The sequence below is a fragment of the Biomphalaria glabrata genome, chromosome 4, assembly GCF_947242115.1.
Source record: "Biomphalaria glabrata chromosome 4, xgBioGlab47.1, whole genome shotgun sequence".
Taxonomy (NCBI): domain Eukaryota; kingdom Metazoa; phylum Mollusca; class Gastropoda; family Planorbidae; genus Biomphalaria; species Biomphalaria glabrata.
Genome location: NC_074714.1, coordinates 29,685,982 through 29,702,808, shown reverse-complemented (window position 1 = coordinate 29,702,808; position 16,827 = coordinate 29,685,982). Strand labels below are relative to the sequence as shown.

Sequence of the window (16,827 nt, the reverse complement as noted above, 5' to 3'; positions counted from 1 at the left end):
TATCTCTTTAATCAATAAAATAAAATAATGGAAAAATAGAAGAGAAAGCAATAGGGAAATATGTTGAGGATTTATTATAGAACCTAACAAATCACGGGTATGTCAGAAAATGAAAGAGTAAGACAGAGAGATTTTTAAGTGAATAAAAATTTTATATTTGTAGGATATTAGAATACAAAAAAAACAATATGTGTTACAAGCAGAAGAGCTTAGAACCAGTTCTTCAGTACTTCATCTGGCATTTTAAACACTTCTGTTTGTGCTGACACTCTAGGTCAAAATATTAAAAAATAAACATATTTTGCAAACACAAAAAACAACTCATAAAATAGTCATACTGAGCATAATAATCTTTTGAAAGAACATAGTGTCAATAAGATAGAAAACAAGTTTAAGAAAAATATATTAAGTGATATTATATAGAGACCAAACCTAGGTCTCTTCTTTTCTTTTTAATTAAATAACATTCATTGCTATAGTCCATAAATCATCCAGAGAAAATGAATAGCACAGTAAAAATATGAAATGATAGTATCTAGATTTACTATCAGCCCTATTCAACATTCCTGGTTTGTCTGCTTTATCATTCAACTAATCATGTCTTTCTCATTATTATTGATTTTCATGGTTATGCCAAATATATTAGTGTTGTGCAGGCTCCAGTTTTCGACATTTCCAACACAGTTTTGTTTTCGGATGCTAGACAAATTTTTTTTTACTTTTTTTTATAATTACCCAGCAAGAAGGATTGTGGATCCAGGCTTAAGTAGATTTTTTAAGCCCAATGATGCATTAGATAATTATCTGCATATTAGGTTTCTAGACAGATGGGGAAATGTGTGTTTCACTCCTATGCTATAATAACCTCTTATGTTACCACAGTCGGCACAAGATTGAATATCTTCGCATAGCTCCTGCCAGTATTTGTTCGCACATTGTCTCGCTACTCTTTGGGCATTGTTACGTGCAGCTCTGAGCCTTTTTAAGTTGCTTGGGGTGTGATCCTTCTTGTAGATTAGCATGGCTGCTCTCTTGTTCATAGTGGCAGTTTCCATTTCTGGTAGACTAGCTTCAAACCAGTCTTCGCTTTTCTTGGTTTTGTTTCCAAAGACCAGTGATGATGTTTGGTAGATTGTATCACGCATAAACGTCCAGCTTTTTTCTACCTCAGTCACAGAGAAGTTTTTAAAAGCTTTCTCTAATTTGTTCTCAAATTCGGTGCAAAGATCAGGATTTTTTGTGCTAGTAGTATTCAGGCGTGATTTTCTTTTTCCCTGTGAAGTGTGGATCTTAGTTGGCAGCAGTCTTGTCCGGCAGGACACTAAAGTATGATCAGTATCACAATCCGCGCTTTGGTAGCTACGTGTCAGCAGTATATTTCCAATGTCCTTTTTTCGTGTCAGTATCATATCCAGCTGGTGCCAGTGCCCAGACCTAGGGTGCCTCCATGAGACACAGTGCTGTGGTTTTGTTCTGAAGTATGTGTTGGTAATGCAGAGCTTATGGTATGTGCAGAATTCAAGCAGTCTTTGTCCGTTCTCATTCATCTTTCCGATTCCAAAAAGCCCAAGACAGTCTGGCCAGGTAGTGTGATCTGATCCTACTCTGGCATTGAAGTCACCTAGAAGGATCATATGTTCTTTTTGAGGAATGTTTGCAATGGCTTCTTTGAGGTCTTCATAGAACTTGTCTTTGTCCTCCTGAAGCGAGCATAGTGTGGGGGCATAGGCACTAATTAGAGTGACTTTTCCAGATGCTGTCATCATACTTATGCTTAGTAGCCGTTCTGAGCCACCAACTGGAGGGACTATCATGGGAAGAAGACTGTTCTTGACAGCAAAGCCCACACCATGATAAAGCCCATGTATCGAGTCTCATCCTGTGCTTTCCCTTTCCAAAGGAAGTGTAGTCAGTCTCGCGGAGCATGCCGTTTTCGGCCAGTCAGGTTTCTTGCAGGGCTGCAATGTCAATATGTAGCCTTTTTAGCTCGTTGTTTATAACTGCCGTCTTCCTTGCATCGTCGATCTGCCTTAGATCATCAGTGAGACCAGGACACATTGTCCTGACATTCCAAGTGGCCAGTCGCATGACAGGGATTTTCTTTTTCAGTTTAATTTTTCTTCTTTTGTTGCTTGGTGCAAGTTTCCAGCCTACTTGTCGTTTTAAACTAAGCTCTAAGCACCCATTAGAGCAGGCAGGCTGTGGCGGATCAGCACCTAACTGACTGGGGGCTGCCCAGGTTGAGGCGGGCGGTAGCTGATCAGTGAGGCGCGAAGACCTCTCCCACCATCAGAGACAACCCGTGGCGTCCATATGAGGGCATAAGAAAAGCCTTTGGACCTCACACCAGCAAGTGTGCTCCTCTCAAGTCAAAAGATGGCTCAATCATCAGTGATCGAGCGCTGCAAATGGAACGATGGGTAGAACACTATGCAGAACTCTACCAGATTGAAAACGCCATCTCACCAAATGCTGTTTCCAACTTCCCATCACTTCCAGTTTTGACGGAATTAGATGAAACGCCCTCAGTAAAGGAGCTGAGCATTGCCATTAACATGCTTGCACATGGGAAAACACCCGGAGGAGATGGCATTCCTGCTGAAGTAATTCAGGCTGGAAAACATGCCCTAATCAAACCACTCCATGAACTGCTAAGCTTGTGCTGGGAACAAGGAATGGTCCCCCAGGAATTGAAAGACTCCAACATTGTTACAATTTATTAAAATAAAGGTGACCGCTCTGATTGTAACAATTACAGAGGCATCTCACTGCTTAGCATAGTCGGAAAGGCTTTTGCTAGAGTATTACTAAAGCGATTACAGATCCTGGCAGATCGTGTTTATCCAGAGTCGCAGTGTGGCTTTAGGGCAGGTAGATCTACAACAGATATGATTTTCTCTCTGCGGCAGCTACAGGAGAAGAGCAGAGAACAAAAGCAGCCCCTCTTCATAGCTTTTATTGATTTGACCAAGGCCTTTGACCTTGTTAGCAGAAGCGGTCTGTTTGCTGTACTAGAGAGAATCGGCTGCCCAAATAAGTTAAGAAAACTAGTGTCAGCTTTTCACGAAAACATGCAGGGTACCGTTCAGTTTGAAAGTTCTTCCTCCAGGCCATTCTCCATTAAGAGCGGTGTAAAACAAGGATGTGTACTGGCCCCTACACTATTTGGCATCTTCTTCTCAGTCGTACTATCCAGTGCTTTTAAATCCCTGGAAGACGGAATATACATCCATAGCAGATCCGATGGAAGGCTCTTTAACCTGGCACGTCTTAAAGCCAAAACGAAAAGGCGTCGTATCTTGATAAGGGAGCTGCTGTTTGCCGATGACGCGGCACTCGTATCTCACTCACAAGGAGGTCTACAGAAGCTAGTGAACGCCTTAGCAGCTGCTTGTCAAGAATTTAGCCTTACTATAAGTCTCTCCAAGACCGAAATCCTGGCACAAGACGTCGCAGAAATACCTATAATACAAATTGGGAACCACACCCTTTCAGTGGTGCAGGAATTTACCTACTTGGGTTCAACAATTGTCAGTAACCTAGACTTAGACATCGAGCTGACAAAACGGATAGGAAAAGCTACCACAGCATTGGCAAAACTCTCCAAGCGCGTCTGGGAAAATGGTAAATTGACCACAGCGACCAAAATCCTAGTCTACAACGCCTGTGTTGTGAGCACTCTCCTTTATGGCAGTGAAAGCTGGTCAACATACATGTACCAAGAGCACAGATTGAATAGTTTCCACTTGCGCTGCCTGAGACGCATAATGGGCATCTCTTGGAGGGACCATGTCTCCAATCAGGAAGTTTTGAGATTGGCCAATATGAACAGCATGTATGCTCTCCTGACACAAAGAAGATTACGCTGGCTCGGACATGTCACCCGCATGCCAGATGGTAGAATCCTGAAAGATATCTTATATGCTGAGCTTGTGGAAGGAGTCAGACCCAAGGGCCGCCCAAGACTAACATATAGAGATGTCTGCAAGCGAGACATGAGAGCCTCAGGCATCAGTGAAAGTATGTGGGAAAACATAGCCAAAGACCGGAGTGCATGGAGACAGACTGTGCGTGCTGGGACAACCCTTGCTGAGAACAAAAGAATTGAAGCGGCTTTAATCAAGAGGGAAAAAAAAGAAAGCTGCCCTGTCTGCTAGCCCTAAATCAGAGGCATACACATGTACGAATTGTGGCAAAGTCTGCCGTTCTAGAATTGGCTTGATTAGCCACACCATATTCTGCCCCGTCTCAAGATTAAGCCAAAACCAGTGACTCACTTGGGCGCATCCATTGCCTTTCGAGACAAAAGGAGCCATATGTATGTATAATAATAATAATAATAATAATAGCTTTTATATAGCGCTACTTTCATGCTTATAGAATGCTCAGAGTGCTACAGTTCAATCTCATTTGTGGAACAGTGTGTTTGTGTGTGTGGGGGGGGGGATAATCTAGGAGAAGGTTTTCTGTGCTGCCTTTAGGCGCTCAGTAAACACAACTCTGCACGAGTTGGTTGTCAAACCTCGAGCCCCCTTTATAGGTAGCCAAGCCAAGTTCAAGTGTACTTAGCCTCTCAACCACGCTTCCCATGTTGAACAAATATAAAATAAATAGGGAGTATGTGTAATGGTATATACTAGCTGATACCAAGCTATGCCATGGTTTAAATAGTTGATATATATGTTTATTCTGCCCAGTACACTCTTATACCCCTCAATAAAACTATCAGCATAATAATGCTCCCCCAACCGAAACACAATTTTCTATCCCGCCCATTCTATGTCCTTTTTTTGTCTCTTTCATCCTACAAAGGGCCCTCAACTCCCTATTAGAGAGCATGCACAAACACTTCTTTGTTTGGTGATTGTATATTCTAACAAAAAGGCTGTGAATTCGAAAAGCGCATGACTAAACCTGATACTGTTGAAGTAGTTGGTATTATGTGTATATCACCTTCAACACTTTTAAATCCAGCAATAAAACGGCCTGCATTTCAATGTTACCCCACAGCTAAGACAATTTTCTAGCCCTCAAATTCTATTAGACTCATTTTGTCTCTTTCATCCTTCAATCTAACAGCCTGCAAATCCCTGTTATGGAGTAAGCACAAACACTTCTTAGGCCCATCAGTTGTACTCTTCTTATCTACCTGATTTATAATTCCGAGGACCAAAAATTTTATATTGTAGATATATGCTTATAAAAGGTAAAAAGTAAAAGTACCCCTTTCAGACCTTACAATCTCTAGGGAAGATGATGATAAGGTCATCTGTTTCTGTGGCCAACGTTAATGAACAGGGTGTCATGTGGCCAGAACAACAACCAATCGCCTTTACTTTCTCCAACTAAAATCAGGTACCTATTAGAGCTAGGTGGACTCAGGGGCACCCTAAAAATCCAGAAATTCAAAAGTCCAGTCTTCACCAAGATTCAAACCCAACACCCCAGACAATATGCTTATGGTATGTTTAAATCTTTTTTGTATATAAAAACTGTATATGTATTTTCAGAAATTAAGTAATCTTTATTTTTAAAACAAAAGTAAACTTTTAGTAGCTAAGGCACCACATAAAACAAAAAATTTATAATTGCACAAGTTTTTACAATGCTTATTATCAATTCACTCTGTCAGTCTATCTGTCTGTCTAGTACAATTTTTGTACACGTTATTTCTCATGCACCCAATCTTGGATCAAGTTGAAATTTGGCACAATTATTTCTTGTACCTGACTAAACAAGAATCAATTTTTAAAAATTAACCAATTAGCTAATTAATTATTGGTAATTATTTATTTTGTTAAGTATTCAATAAGAGAAAGAAATTGTACATGGCATGTTGGGGTATAAGATGAATTAGTCCTCTTTATACTTTGTGAAGAGAATGAGGTCATTGCTTAAAAGTTTGAAACTAATAATAGATAGCTATGAAACCTTCTATTTTCATAAGCGATTCACAGGCACAGTGGTTAATGTATTGGCTTGAGCCCACGAGTTAGAATTTAAGTCGTAAAATGTTTGTTTTTTTATAAAATACATTTTAAAAATTATCACAGTAACACTCACCCAGAGACACCCTTCCCAAGTGGTTCAGACAAGTGATAGGATCATAGCACATTGAGAAAGCTAAAAGCATGAAATTGCGAAAAAAAAAAAACAATTGGTAAAAATATTTCTAATCGCACACATTTACTATTGTTAATCTTGATCTATTAGATAAGATTGCATGTTTTGAGTTTTTGGCACATCGGCACAATTTAGGCCATGCACCTTCTTTCTGTCCCTGGTAAAGTTTTCCGCATATGGGATATTATATATAGTACTTGAAACATTGTCATACAAAAAAATTCCTATCAAATAAACTAATTACTTTACATACACAAAACTATATATATTATTGAAGAGAAATCAATGATGTAATATAATCTTATGAAATCTATCAGAAATATTAACATTAATTAAAATAAGCCAAGCTAATTTGCATAATTTATGCACATACATTTCCAAAAAACATTTTTTTAAACAGAACAGAGTGCTTCTTCTTTCGTTTTTCCTCTTCCTACCACTATAATATCATCAACATAATTGAAACAGCATTTCAGTCCTTCTAGTGCTAGATTTAATCTATTTAAGATGACACAGCCGATATATTGGTCCAAGGCTATTAGGCGAAAAAGACGAAGCAGCCAAAATATCGGCCGTGATGTTTTCAACCACAAGATTTGCTAGCCAGTGTTTGTATGAGCCAATCAGATTATTTAATATTATTTGTACACATTAGTCATTAGTAGACTTTAATGGCAGCTTCCTTCGCTGTTTTTATACGATAATTTGTTTGTATTGATTTTTTGAAGTTAGCTAGTGACAGTTGAAAATTTTAACATGTCAGCCAGTGATATTGTTGAAAGCAAACTCACTGATCACTGGGCAATTTCCGCAATGAGCATCAATATTTACAAACTGCAACTGTTGCCAGATTGGCTTGGTTGGTTACCGATAAATTAGATATATACCACTCAAACCAAAAAATAAAATGAGTTCTCTTTTGTTGCCAACTATAAAATATAATTCTGAAAAAGTTCGATACCGTTTGAAAATGTAGATCTATTTTATTTAAACAACCCATACATTTACTAGATCTAGTGCAAATTATAGAGCAAATGTAGATTATTTCTAGATCTAACTTTTTTTTTGTAATGATTTTTTTTTGTCTTTACTCTTAAGAATTAATATGTCTTAATAAAATGTTATAGATCTGTCTTTGTGTTTTGTTTTTCTTATTTCTGTTATATGTTGATGCATTATTTCATTAGCACGTGAACGTGTGTATGGTACACTGGTACTGGTATGTTTATTATTAAAGGGAAACTCCGAAAGTTTTTCAAATTTTAGTTATTGACTTATTTAAATTCTGCGTAAAAAGTTGTAATAGTAAACATTATATCATTTTTTATTTAAATGCTCAGAAAATTTTATATTTAATAAATTAGACAGAAAATTCTTCATGCCCCCTAAAAAACGGGGTTCTGCGAGATTTTGTTTTAAGTCACTTCCCTAAACAATACTGAAAGAGAAACTTGATTTAACCAATCGTATCGCTTCATTCTTACAGTGGCTGTTAGGCTTAGTGATGGCCTAGTCCAGAGCTATGATACAGTTATATATATAAACATGTATAGATAGATCCAAAAGCATTAGGATAACCAACTCGAAAAAAAAAAGTAACATTTTCATCTAAGCCTCTCCCTATCCCAAGAAGTAAATAGATCGTGTGTCTGAATGATTCGAACAAGCTGGTCAGTGTAAGGCTAGACGAGACTATGTGTAGTCGGTCATGACAAGACAACCAAGCGATAGTGTTTGTTGTGTGTTGAGTGGTCTGGCGAGAAAATACACACTGCCGTGATTAGTCAAGCATGTAAATCTACTTTTAATACGCATTTTTTCTTTGCTTACAAGATCCTAGATCTAACTGCATAGACAAAGATATATTTCTTTTACGAGAATGTAAACTTTGCTGTATGGTCTCCTATTATACAATAAGTCAATAGATTAAAACACCTTTGTGACGTCACATAGAAACCCAAATCTAAACCTAGTCTATATCAAATACCGGTACTATATGATAGATCTATACATTTTTTTTATTGATCTATGCCCTATACTGTATGTAAGGGGCAAACTTGGAGATGTCTGACATGGCTAAACACATGTGCCCCATTCAGCTGTTAGGGGTTAGCATGGGCTCAATTAAGGGGCACTGATGAAACCCATGTGGGGCCAGTAAAAGGGGTGATCATTGAGGGGCCTGAAAGTGCTTAATTTATGGGCCCCATCTGGGGAACGAACATTGACCTAAACAGGTGCCCATAGGGGTGAGCTTGGGCTCAGACAGTGGGCCTGACCATTAAGGGGGCACAGATTGAGAAAGCTGAAAGAGCTGTAACTCATGGGCTCTATTTGGGGGATGAAAATTGGCCCAAACAAATAGGGGTCCTTAAGGGTGATTTGGGGCTAAAATAGGGTCCCAGATGAATTCAGGATAAAACCCATGCGGGGCCAGTAAGAAGGGCGAACATTCAGGGTTCTAAAGGGCTAAACACATGGGAACCATTTAGCGATTAATGTTGGCTTAAAAGGGTGCCCTAAAAGGTGAGCCTTAGCTCAGATAGGGGGGTCGGATGAATTCCAGATAAAACCAAGTAAGAGCGTCGAACATTGAGGGGCCTGAAAGGGCTAAAAACATGGCCCCCATTTTGGGGGATCATCGTTGTTCAAATGGGGGGGTCATTAAAGGGCAATTGTGGGCACTATCATGGGGCCCAGATGGAGCCCTAGTGGAGGCCAGTAAGCAAACTTCAAGGGGCCTCAAAGGGCTAAACACAATGGCCCTAATCGAAGGCATACATTGACCCAAGCAGGCCCTTAGGAGTGAGCTTGGGCTCAGGGGGCCCAGATGAAACCCTTTTAGGGACAGTAAGGGGGCAAACATTGAGAAGCCTAAAAGTGCTATAACTCATGGGCTCCATTTGGGGGATGAAAACTGGCCCAAACAACAGGGGTACTAAATGGTGAGTCTGTGCTCATAGGGGGCCCAATGAAGCCCTGATAAAACCGAAGTGGGGACAGTGAGACGGGCAAACATTGAAGGGTCTGAAAGGGCTAAACACATGTGACGCATTTAGGGATTAATGTTGGTCCAAAAGGGTGCCAGTAGGGGTGAACTTGGGGTCGAAGGACCAAGATGAAACCCTCATAGGGCCAGTAATGGGGCAAATATTGCGAAGCCTGAAAAGGCTACAACTCATGGGCTGCATTTGGGGGGTGAAAATTGGCCCAAACAACAGGGGTCCTAAATGGTAAGTCTGGGCTTAGTAGCTCAGTTAGGGGGCCCAGATAAATTCCGGGTAAAACCCATGAGGGGCCAGTAAGAGGGGCAAACATTAAAGTCCTGATAAAACTGAAGTGGGGACAGTAAGAGGGGCGAACATTGAGGGGTCTGAAAAGGCTAAACACATGTGACCCATTTAGGGATTAATGTTGGCCCGAAAGGGTGCCCTTAAAGGTGAGCCTGGGCTCAGTAAGTTGGCCCAGATGAATTCCTGATAAACAGACATGGGGCCAGTAACAGGGGAAAACAATGAGGGGCCTTCAGGGGTTGATCGTCGCTCAAATGGGGGCCCTTAAAGAGCGATTCTGGGCACAATTAGGGGGCAAAGATAAAGCCCTAGTGGAGGCCAGTAAGGGACGAACTTTAAGGGGCCTGAAAGGGCTAAACACAATGGCCCCAATTCACTGGCGGATCCAGGGGGGGAGGTAGGGGCAATCGTCCCCTCCCCCCTCAGCTCCCCCCGCCCTTCGGGGACGAATTTTAGTAAAGAAATCACACACAAATTTATTAGTTATGTTAATAATATATACTAATTAATTATTTTTCAACCTGCTTCTAGATTATTTCGCCCCCCCCCCCCCCCCCATTTAGTATGTTGGCCAATTTGGTGGGATGGGGAGGTGGCGATGGCATAAACTTTCAATCTGAAGGGGGGGCGTTCTAATGGGGCCCATGTGTTTAGCCCTTACAGGCCCCTAAATGCTAGCCCCACACTAGCTCTATGAGGGTTCCATCAGGGCTTCATCTGGGCCCCCAAACTGAGCCTAGACTAATGTTCACCTCCCAAATGGGGCCCATGTATTTAGCCCTTACAGGCCCCTAAATGTTAGCCCCACACTGGCTCCATGAGGGTTCCTTAGACTCTAGTGACTAGTCCTAGCCCTTAGGGCCCTCATATGGGGCAATGTTCATCCCCAAATGGGGCCCATGTGGTTAGCCCTTTCATGCCCCTTAACATTTGCCCCATACTAGCCCCATGAGGGTTTCTATCGGGGATTCATCTGCACCCCCTCATTGTGCCTAGACTCGATTCTTAAGGGCCCTATTTGGGCTTTCATTAATTGCCCCTAAAGGGCCAATTATCTTTGGCCCTGTGGGGGCCCACAAGTCCTTCCCCTTACAGGCCTCACAAGGGGATTTTTTGGGCCCCCTGACTGAGCCCAGACTCAGCCCTATAGGCGCCTGTTTGGGCCAATGTTCATCCCCCAAATGGGGCCCATGTGGTTAGTATGAGCTGGCCCAGTTGGGGCCCTTACTGGGTTCAAAATCTTTGCTACAAAAAACAGGGATCCACTCATCCAGCATTAAAAGAAGAAAACAATGCTAAATATTGTCTATTGAGATTTTAATAGGCCCAAAAGTCTAAAAGAAATATGATCACTATAATAATGTCCATTTTAAGTTAAATGTTGACAGCACCATAAGTTGAAATAAAAATATAAGGTCGTATTTTACTAATTTTAACATTATTCTAGACAGACATATTAAGAAATGTTGCAGTAGGCCTAGATTCAATTTATTTAAATACAATATTGATCTCAACATTATTTAATTTAAATCATAATCAAAATATTACTAAATGGATCTATTTAAAATTTAATCATTAGTCTCTATATAGACCTAGATGAAGGTGTATTTAAATTCAGTTCTTATCACACACACTAACACACACACACAATCTAAACCTATTACCAAGTCAACATCAAATACTGCTCTCTTACATCTGTCTAGAATTATAATAATGTTTTTCCTCATCTAGATCCACTACTGTATGTAATTATTATACTTATAATTTAATGTTAACTTAATTGACATTTGACTAGATAGACGTCCCGGTATGCATATAGCTATTTAAATTCAATATTAATCTCAACTTTAACTTAGAAATATTACATGTTGACAGCACATTCAATTTTAATCCAAAAAATCTGCACCTAGACCTAGTCTATATCAAATACAAATGCAACATCTAGATCTAGATCCACTATTTTTTCTGTAATTATTGTAATTATGATGTAATTAATAAGAATAATTATATAATAATATACTATTCTATTCAAAACTGCTGCTAGTAATAGTGTATAGTTGTTTATTCAATCTACATAGCTATCCGTATTTACGGTCGGTATTTATAGGTCTGTGAGCTCTACTGCTCTATTATTTCTATTAGTTTATTTTCTCTCTCTCTTCCTATCCATGATTAAAGTCGGTATTTAAAAAAACAACTAGGTTATTCCCCCTTTTGATAATGCTTTTGGTCTTGATCCTGCTTCTTGACAACGCAGAAAAATGGCCAGGAGTGTAAATACCGACGCTCAATGCGGATATTGCCGATCACTGACTCTGATTTTATTTACTCTGATAGCCCTAATAAAATCAGGGCAGTATTGAGGAAAGCTTTAGATCTAAGTGTACACTAGTACTAGATCTATTTTTAGTATAGTGTTGACGATGTCTATTCATGGTAACATGGTTTAGAGTTTAGAGATAATAGAACTTCTAATCTAGATCTAGTGATTTAGGACTAGTCACTAGAGTCTATAAAATAATACATCTACTATCATTATGATCTACATTATTCTACATCAAGAATGATCATCATCATGTCATCATCTAGATTTCCTTTCCAGATCTATATCTAGAATCTAGAGCTGGATTAGAATTACTCAATTAGATAATTAGATTTTAGATCTATATTATAATCTATATAATTATTATAATAAATATCTATATAATAATATATATAAATATAGGTCCTAGATTAATCAATAAAATTACTCAAGTTAGATCTAGAATCTTGTTAATTATATTTAATATTATAGAGTCTAGATTAGTCTAGAATCTACTATCTAGATCTATATTTACTATAGAACAAATCAAGTGACCTAATTTGTGTTCTGGTAGCAACGGAAGTTTTACAAAAGTTAAGCTCTTTACTTTGACGAAATAATTATTATTATTATATTGTATCTGTAAAATTGCTAAGTACAGTGGCCAAATATATTGCACCAAATATTTACCTGCATAAACGTTTATGATTATACAAAATACTTCCTCTACAATACTACATGGACAATAAAAACGAACTACTTCAAATTATTATACAAACGGTGGCTCCACGGCCCATTTTGGTACCAGCCCACCGACATTTTGATAAATGCCCATATACTCACTGATATAGCCAGTCCGCCCAAGGTACACATCATTTCTCCCACAGGTTTAGGGTCAAGTTGAAACTTCGCACACTTATTCATTGGCATATACAAGAGATGAATCAATAATTAAAAAATTATTTTGTTTGATACCAACAAGGGAAACTAATCCCTCAGTATTCACAGATATGGCTAAATTTGTTGGGTTTAGTCCCCTTAAATAATTGTTAACGCTATTTCTCCCTCATGTATTCTCCGATGTCTTCAAGTACTTCTCGGTAGTGACGTCACTAGGGGGTGCGGACCGCACAGGGTGACATCCGGTAGGCTAGATTCTAGCTAGATCTAAATCTGTCTTGATCTCTTAAAAAAGTAAATCTAAAAGACAGATGTGAATGTTTATCGACTTTTTGTTGGAAAACTACCTTCTATTGTAGATGGCTTGTAATTTAATTTGACCGTGATTTTACACTTAATAAAATATGAATAAAATGCAATGACGAATTTATTTTATTACAAATTTCTTAATTTTCACTTATTACCCTTAGCCCTATACCCAGACTAGGCCCCGCGCTATCCCCGCAATCTGTAGGACCGGCCCTGCTGGGAGTCGACCCCTTAGCAAGGTTGTGACAGAGCGTTGCATGAGGTTTGCGTGCAGGGGCGGACTGGGTATCAAAACCGGCCCGGGCATTACCATATAAACCGGCCCACAAATGTCATGTCATATATTTTCGGTGTGTGTGTGTGGGGGGGTTAAACCTCTCCGCAATATATATATATATATATATATATATATATATATATATATATATATATATATATATATATATATATATATATATATATATTAGTGTGTGTCTATATGTAATTAATCTTATCTTTCATTCTTTCAAACGTTTTTTCTACACTAGAATACTCTGTTCCTATAATTAGTGAAAGGCAGTATAAACCGCCAAAGGACAGTTAGGGAGTCTGGGGGAGCGCAGTAAGCTCCCCCTGTGGATCCAAGCATTATTTTCGTTATTTTAAGTTTTAAAAAATGCATATTTTGAGGTATCCACAGTGCAATTAGCCTGATACTCTTCCGCTAAAAAAATCAAAAACTAAATCTTCTATTCAGTGGAGTCCAGCGACTGGTAGAAAATGGTAAAATGCTTTAGTTTTTGAATTGGAGGTGGGGGGGGGGAGGGAAACCACAAAACCCCTTTTGGCTACGCTCATGAAATTTGGTGACTAGTTTGCTTAAGTTGGCTGCACTGGGGAAGTAAGTAAAGTTTCCATTTCAGACAATGATATCTGAGACCGGTGATGGTTTGAACTCCTCCCCTCTCGGCTACGCCCATGAGTTTTATCATAGGTGTAAGCCTAATTCTATTCAAAATATATAAAGTTTGATAACGCATCGAAAACTGGATGTATGCTTTCGTAGGCTTATATAATGTATTATATTTATACATGTATGTAGTCTGAAAACTAGCCTATAAACACTACAATAGCAGCCTTAATGAGTTTTAAACTTTTTAGTATTACTTATAGACGTTTCTTCAAAAAAATACAAATAATTAGGTCCTACGCATTTCACGTGTCAATCTAGTCATTCATGTTGATCTGTGACTTAAAATATGCTAAGTCATTGGTTTTCCTGGCTGACTCAGGCAACCCATTCCTTTAAAGTGGTATCACCACAAATACAAAACTAGGGGTCTATCGAGCCGTCGTCCTCCCTACATTGCTCTATGACTCAGAAACATGGATAGTGTACAGTTAACATGCAAAGAAACTGAATCACTACCACGACATGTCTGTGAAAAATACTGAATGTCAAATGGCAGACAAAATACCAGATACTGAAGTCCTTCAAAGAGCGGGTCTGCAAAGCATCCACACAATCCTGATGCAGTCCCAGCTGCGATGGGCAGGACATGTATGCAGAATGGAAGACCACCGCATCCCTAAACGACTCTTGTATGGCCAACTAAGCGAAGGAAAGCGCTCTCAAAGTTGTCAAAAAAAGCGCTTCAGGGACACCCTCAAAGCTTCTCTGAAGACGTTCAGCATAGATCCAGCCACCAGACAGACAGAGGCACATAACAGAGCATCATGACGTCGCGCTGTGAAAACCGGCGCACAGGTTGCTGAGGAAAAGAGAACATGCTGGCAGAAGAAAAACGCCAGAGAAGAAAAGCAAGGCCAATGACACTAGCTCCAGCTGGAATAACCTGCCTAGTGTGCGGCCGAACATTCCGGGCTCACATAGGTCTCACCAGCCACACGAGGAGACATAAAACCCCAGTGCAAAGCCCTCAGCCCCCTGGATGACAAAGTGGTCATAATCGAACTACGATGGACGAACTATATAATATTCCTTTACAAGATAAGAGAAAACAGAACGGTTAGAGAGGTACTTCTAAATGCGAAAAGCTCTTGCTTCGTCCTAGTACATTCTCAAAAACGCGACTTGTATATGAATATATTATTTAAAATATCAATGATTCTAAATCACCTTTCATTAAATATCGGATGTGACAGCGCTATATAAATTATTGTAATAATTTTCATCATCAATGACTTCATACTAAGCATACGTTTGCCATTAATCATATAATCATAGCGGAGAAAATATTAGTGTCGATCTAGATTTATGTTTTAATTAAATAATTTATTTTTTTTTGTAAACCTTAAGTGTAGTATTTTTAGATCTATGTTATTACAAATAAACAACAAGAAACTTACTTTTTTCTTTTCAAATCGCAGAAAGTAGAACTTTATATGGCTATACCCATATTGAGCTATGAATAAGTTGGGTGGTTTGCAATTTCGCGGCTGTCTGTATGTGTTTAAGTTAACTTCTATTAAGTTTTGTTAACCAGCTAATTGTCTCCCCTTTTGCCGCGTTATATCAATGTTTTCTAACTTAACCTCTCCCATCCCTCTTTTTCGTTAACTTTCAATGGAACCATTAAAAAAACGGGTGAGGGAAGGAGCAAAACAAAAATAGGAGTGCCATCAAAGGCCCATGCCGACCAGCTAAATGATCAGGCCAAACACAGTCTTGAAGACATCAAAGTAGTGTTGAAGGCCAAGCCGCTCGTGCATAGCAGAAAGTACGGTCTAACGTTTTACAAATGATAACACGTACAGTGTATAGTGTAATTCTTAAAATTATATTCTTGTTGAATTTCAAACAAAATTAATTGTAATAAGAATTAAAACAACAAGAAGAAGAAAACGTGTTCGGGCCTTTGTGTCTTGCTGCTGTCACTTTTTTTTTTAAGTTGTCTGCATTGAATTTTTTTTCTTTGGTCGCGACCAGACCGGCCTATTTGGTACCGGCCCACCGGGCATTTGCCCGTTTGCCCATATAGCCAGTCCGCCCCTGTTTGCGGGACATGTTCTCCGACAAAATGAATTACGCATACCAATAATTGCAATGACACGGAGGCCATTACGAGAAAAGCGCAAACAGGCACATCCTAGTACAACTTCACGCCACACTTTCATGGAGGTCCTCATAGTAGGTGGGAAGAGGCTTTAGACATTGCCAGTAACAGATTTTTGTGGAAACAGCTTTCCGCCCAATGCGCCGAACGGCGCGGGAGGATCTAAGTCATAAAACTTTTTAATAGCAGGATAATTCATGCAGATACCTCAGAATACCGGTATGCATTTTGTTGGCTTTCAATGCCGGAAATAGTGCTTGGCGGAGCTAGGGACTTCGCCCCGCGATGGTGGAGCTCGGAAGCACTGGCGGATCCAGGGGGAGAGGGCGGTAGGGGCGATCGCCCCCCCCCCACTCGGCCGAGCCCCCCCCCCCCCAGGCCGCCCCGAACCCCACTGATGAATAATGAACTGTAGATATAGGAGAATGCGTTTCTGAAGTGAAGAATGCAAGAAAACGACATATATATAAATTATGGCTTTTATATAGCGCTACTTTCATCCTTATAGCATGCTCAGAGCGCTTTGGTCCAATCTCAGTCGTGGACAAGTTTTTTTTTTTTTGGGGGGGGCGGGGGTATCTAGGATAAGGTTTTTCCGTGCTGCCTTTAGGCGCTCAGTAAACCTCGAGCCCCCTTCATAGGCCGAGTCGGGTGTCGAACTTCGAGCCCCCTTCATAGGTTGCCATGCCAAGCTAAATTCAAGCGCACTAAGCCCTCGACCACGCTTTTCTATATCCTTAATTTGCGTATCACTGAAATAGTTCCTGATATATTGCATTAAAAACAATTAAAGAAAATAATGTTATAAGTAAAGCGAATGCATGAATTCAATTATATAGAAATA

The 16,827-nt window shown here is 39.5% G+C and overlaps 1 protein-coding gene across 6 annotated transcripts in view; it reads right to left on the bottom strand.

The window, feature by feature from the left end:
* The window catches only part of LOC106053309 (kinesin-like protein KIF20B), a 74,159-nt gene that overhangs the window by 39,137 nt on the left and 18,195 nt on the right, over positions 1 to 16,827 (bottom strand). For 2 of the 6 annotated variants that reach the window (XM_056025909.1, XM_056025908.1), the window contains one exon: positions 6,064 to 6,123. The gene's annotated coding sequence lies outside the window, so the exon portion shown is untranslated. Of the gene's footprint in view, positions 1 to 6,063; positions 6,124 to 6,496; positions 9,820 to 12,166; positions 12,274 to 16,827 lie in introns of those variants that run through there. The other 4 variants (XM_056025907.1, XM_056025910.1, XM_056025911.1 and 1 more) reach the window with 4 other exon arrangements.